A 5,893-nucleotide genomic window follows, 5' to 3' on the forward strand; every position below is an offset into this window, starting at 1 on the left:
GTTTAATTTAATGTAATCTGCAGATTACCAGATTAATGTAGGCAGAGATATGAGTTTAACTAATCCCTAGGGGATCCATAGTATGAGGTTTAATTTAATGTAATCTGCAGATTTAATTATGTATATCTGTTAAAAAAAAAAATTATGTGTGGAGACATTACATATACAATTAGCAGTAGTATTAGAATGCGATTCTGTATACTGTACGGCCATGAATGTACATAACACTCTCTCTATATATATAAAAGGGAGGACTGTGCCCTCGGATCCACCGAGGTTGGCGGACTCCGTCGCCATCTGCCTTCTTTTCTTGTAGGTTGCTTTGAAGCATGCTTGTCGAAGGCATTTGGTTCTTTCAGCAAGCTCAATGCCCGCCATTTCTTCCATGGGCCTCTTCTGTTCTTCCAATATTTCCACAGCATTTCTCAGCCGCGCGTTGCTCAGCCCTCCTTTGTTCTTTTCCAGCTCCTGAAAATTAGTATTGGTGTCACTATCATTTTATCATTTCAATCAAATTCTTAGTATTAGTATCCCTATCATTTTACCATTTCAATCAAATTATTTTTATTTTCTTCTTAAATTACTAGCAACCAGCTTCTCTAGATGCCATATATATATATATATGAAGAACTCATAATTTAGCCTACAAAATTACTCAAGTCCTCAGCTTACCTGAATATTGTGAATGAGGCTTTCCAGACTCTTCAAACTCCCTCCATCTTCAACTCCTTTGCGGCTTGAGTTATTGGCATGTGGAAATACTGAGAGAGTTCGCTTAGGGTAATATCAGTTATTCTATCTGTAGACCCTCGCTGATGACTATATCTATTGATAAATAAAAAACACTTACAAACTTTCACAGAAACTAGCTTTTAAATGAATGAAACTATTACTAAAAGTATCCATGTGTGTTTATATCTATTTATTTATTAATTGAAAATGAAAAGTTTCTTTAAAATCGGTTGATTGCAAAGTTATTAAGAAAATTTTAAAAATAAAATATATCATAAAAATGGGAAAAGAACTTCTTCTAACTGAATCAATGTGTGTATTTATATTTATTTGTTTATTAACCGAAAATGCAAAATTTTTTATAGCTATATTTGATTTTAAAATAGATGGATAGCAAAGTTATTAAGAAAATCTCAAATATAAAATATATCAGAAAAAGTTGAGAAAATAACTTCTTCCGGAATGAATTTTAATAAGGGATAGATGTTATTTTCAGACTCTAATTCTCTTCTATATATATATATGATACAGACAAAGAAATAAAAACTTTGATCTTTAAAGTTGGTTGATTATAATAATATTAAGAAAATCTAACAAATATGGTCAATTGGTCAATTAGAGTCAATTGAGAAAACAATTCAAAGTCTTCCTATATGAATTTCAAAATTAAAATTATAAATTACTAAGAAAATGCATCATTTTATTTACAGATATAAAAAATACCTCGAACTAAAAAAGAGACAGAAATAAAAGTATTGGAGATAGTGTGGTTTCAAAATTGTACCGAAAAAATAAAACATTTGATCTTTAAAATTGGATATAAAAAATACCTCGAATTTAAAAAGAGATAGAAATGAAAGTATTGGAGATATTGTGTTTTCAAAATTGTACCAAAAAATAAAAAATTTGATCTTTAAAATTGATTGATTACAACAACATTAAGAAAATCTCTTCCTAAATAAATTTTAGATTTCGAAAATCTCTTCCTAATATAATCAGTCAAAACTAATTGGGAAAACAATTTCTTCCTAAATAAATTTTAGATTTCGAAAGTAAAATTATAGGTTATTGTATATTTGAAAAGATACATCCTATACACGGGGAATTTAAAAAAGATGGAAATAAAAGTGTGTATATATTAATTTTTGATATTTTTCTTAAATTGGTTTAAATTTGTTTTTCACCAACGATCTCAGCATTTTTTTATAAGACTTACTTCATATTATGCATGTATATATTAATTTTTGGTACTTTCTCTTAAATTGGTTTAAATTGGTTCTTCACCAACGATGTCAGCTTTTTTTATAAGACTTATTTTTGTCATATTATGCATCTCTCATTAAACCATAAAATGCATCTGACATTATTAAACAAGAAATTAGAAAAATGCACCCGCCTATTTTAATAACATTTATATTTGATAAATATGGTACCAATGGCAAAATAACAACGCAAGATTGTACAAAATTTTGCAGAAAGCATTTTACAAGAACTAATTTTAACCACAGCTAACACTCGTAGAATCCACTGTTATCAACCAAGATATAAATATTTATGATATGCAATAATATTGTTTGGACACCATTGGGGCTTAGCAAGTTGCATTCACCATTAAATATATACATGAGCGAAATGATCAATGTTAAGTGTGAAGCCAAATTCACGCAAGATTCTAGATCTTTCTAGATTAGATCTTTTTAGATCTCCAGTATTTTAGATCTTTTTACGCCACCATTAGTTTCTAGATCATTCCAGATCTCTATCTGAATCACATACAAGATTTTAGATCCTTCTTCTGCCTTTATAAATTTGTAATTTCTCTGACTAAGGAAAACAAGCCAAGGCCCAAGCCAGTTATGTAATGCAAAGTGATTTCTGCTCTCCAATGATTGTTTTGTCTATTCCGCTGTTTCTGAGTGAGTAATCTTGTTGTTTCTCCATTTGTCTGTCTCTGTAAATTATTCTTTGCTATTGTCATCTAAGTCTCTGAGTATAACTCTGTTGCGTGTTATGTATGCTCTGATCTAACAACTGGTATTAGAGCCAAAGGTCTCGAGTTTGAAACACACCTGGCTCACGTTGACGGGGGAGATTGTTGCGCTCCCCGTTAATGGCGGTATTGATCCAATGCTCCCGTGTGTTTCATGGCATGTGCTTAAATTTAGCGATGTGTTTGTTTACTAACACCTGCGGGTTTTGGTGTAATGGAAATCATGACTCCAACAAGTGGTATCATAGCCAAAGGTCTCGAGTTTGAAACACACCTGGCTCACGTTGAAGGGGGAGATTGTTGCGCTCCTCGTTAATGACGGTGTTGATCCAACGCTCCTGTGTATTTCGTGGCATGTGCTTAGCAGTAGCGATGTGTCTGTTTACTAACACCTGCGGGTATCACTAGTATCAGAGCTAGGGTCAAATATCCACTGTGCAAACCACTTAGTACCATCGCCTTACTCTAGTAGCATTCGTTAAAACATTGGTTGCTACCCGTGGTGCTGTTGAAGGATCTGTCCAGGAAATAGCTGAGGAATGTTGGAACTAAAAGACAGTTGCTACAAGAAAAACAAGGTCGTGGATCTATGTTGAAACGTGTTGCTGGAGTTTGAAACGTGGAGATCTGTGGAGTTTGGAGTTCAAACGTGGTGTTTGTAAGTATTTTTTTACATCAAGCTTCCACGTATATGTAAGTTTTTTTCTCAAATCAACATATATATGTGTGAAATGTGAAAAGGTTAAAACATTATATATGTTTTATATATTTATTATGAAACATATATAATTAGATGTTGGAATTTTGAAAAGTATATTTTAAAAAGGAGCAGGAATTTTGAAAAGGGTATTTTAAAAGGAGGAAGGTCATTATTACTAAATTTTAAAGAGTAATAATTAAAGTTTTATTTTTAAGTGGAGTTTTTGTGTTTTGGGGCATGAATTTGATTGAAAATGGAGACAACAGTTACAGATATGGAGAAGTTGAGCAAGGCTAATTTTTCCCTATGGAAATCACAGATGGAGGATATATTGATTTTAAAGGATCAGTGTTTGCTAATTGAGGGCACAATAAAGAAACCCTAATCGATGACAAATGAAGAATGGAATAAGCTAGATAGAAAGGCGATTGGAACAATCTGCCAATATCTAGCAAAGAATGTGTATTTCAATGTGTCCGGAGAAAAGACGGTTGAAGGTTTATGGAAGAAGCTCCATGATTTATATGAGAAGAACACGATATCAAAAAAAGTGTTCTCGATGAAGAAGCTTTATAATCTCAAAATGAAGGAGGGTGCTTCAGTTGCTGAGCACATGAATGCAAAAAATATAATTACTAATCAGCTTGCCTCTATTAAAATCATTTTAGATGATGAAACTAAAGCTATTTTGCTAATGTGTTCTATGCCAAACAGTTGGGAAAATTTAATTGTAGCTATGAGCACTTCAGCAACTACAGGGACCCTAAAGTTTGATGATGTCAGTAGCAGTTTAACGAATGAGGAGCTGCGACGCAAGTCAATTGCGGAAAACTAAGGAGGAGAGGCTCTAGCTCTAGCTGATCGTGGTAGGAGAATGGATCAAGGCCGGAAAGGTCGATCAAGATCAAGAGGCCAATCAAAATCAAGGAGAGGCAGAATCATCTGCTTTCATTGTGGCAAACCCAAGCACATGAAGAAAGAATGTCAATTCTGGAAGAAAGGACAAAAGGAACAGAGACCGTCTAGTACAAATCACAAATCATCCAGCACAAATGAAGATGAGACTACTGTTGTAGCCACAGATGGTGATGTGTTGTTTACTGTTTCAGTAGAGGATGCATGTGTATATACATCTAGCAGTAGCTTTGATTGGATCCTTGACTCTGGGGAATCTCACCATGTAACCCCATGCAAAGATATTTTTGTTTCATATAATCCTGGTGATTATGGTAGAGTGCATTTGCGGAATAATCATTTTTGTAGTGTTGTTAGAGTGGGAGATGTCCAGATCAAGATGAAAGATGGATAAGATATATTGTTGAAACAGGTCAAGCATGTACCAGAAATGTGCATGAGTTTAATCTCTATGGGACGGCTGGATGATGAAGGCTATTCGACAAGCTTTGGAAAAGGAGGCTGGAAAAATAGCAAAGGTGCATTGGTCGTGGCCAAAAAACCCAAGACAGGAACATTATACACATTGAAGACACTGATAGGAAAATCAGATTTGGTTGTTGTCACAAAAGAATGAAATTCAGTAAATCTGTGGCATAAGTGTTTGGGTCACATGAGCGAGAATGGCTTAAAAATCCTTGTTGGTAAAAATTTATTGCCAGGTTTGAAATCTTACAATCTTGATCTTTGTGAGCATTGTATATATGGTAGACAAAGAAGGGTTTCATCCTTAGAGGTGGCCATGACAGAAAGAAAACTGTGTTAGAATTGGTACACTCAGATGTGTTTGGGCCTGTTAACATCAAATCATTAGGACGAGCATCAGATTTTGTAACATTTATAGATGATGCATCGAAGAATGTTTGGGCATATCCTATAAAAAATAAAAGTGAAGTGTTTGGAATATTTCAAAAATTCCATGTTGATGTTGAAAGAAAGACTAGCAAATTGCTGAAGAGTTTAAGAACAGATAATGGTGGAGAATATTGTTCAAATGCATTTAAGGAATATTGTAATAGGTTTGGCATAAATCACGATAAGACTGTGCCTAGTACTCCTCAACAGAATGGTGTCGCAGAAAGGATGAATCGCACCATTATGGAAAGGGTGTGAAGTATGTTGTCCAATTCCGGTTTGGAGAAGAATTTTTGGGTTGAAACAGTGAGGACCACTTGCTACCTCATAAATAGATTTCCAATTACAACCTTGGATGGCGGTATCCCTCAAGAAGTTTGGACTGGTAAGAATTTGAATTATTCTCACTTGAAAATCTTTGAATGTGAAGCATTCGTACATATTCCCAAAGAAAATAGAACTAAGGCAGATGATAAATCTATGAAATGCATTTTTTTGGGATATGCGGATGAATATTTTGGTTATCGTCTATGGGATCCAGTCAAACATAAAATTATTAGAAGCTGGGATGTTATATTTAATGAGTCAGAAATGTTCAAGAGGACTATAGGTGAGTTGAGATCAAGAAGGTTATTGACAAGTTTGAAGAGTAGCAGGAAAAC

This window comes from Pinus tabuliformis, chromosome 9, assembly GCF_031772625.1.
Source record: "Pinus tabuliformis cultivar Carrire ecotype Pingquan chromosome 9, CPIR1, whole genome shotgun sequence".
NCBI classification, from domain to species: domain Eukaryota; kingdom Viridiplantae; phylum Streptophyta; class Pinopsida; order Pinales; family Pinaceae; genus Pinus; species Pinus tabuliformis.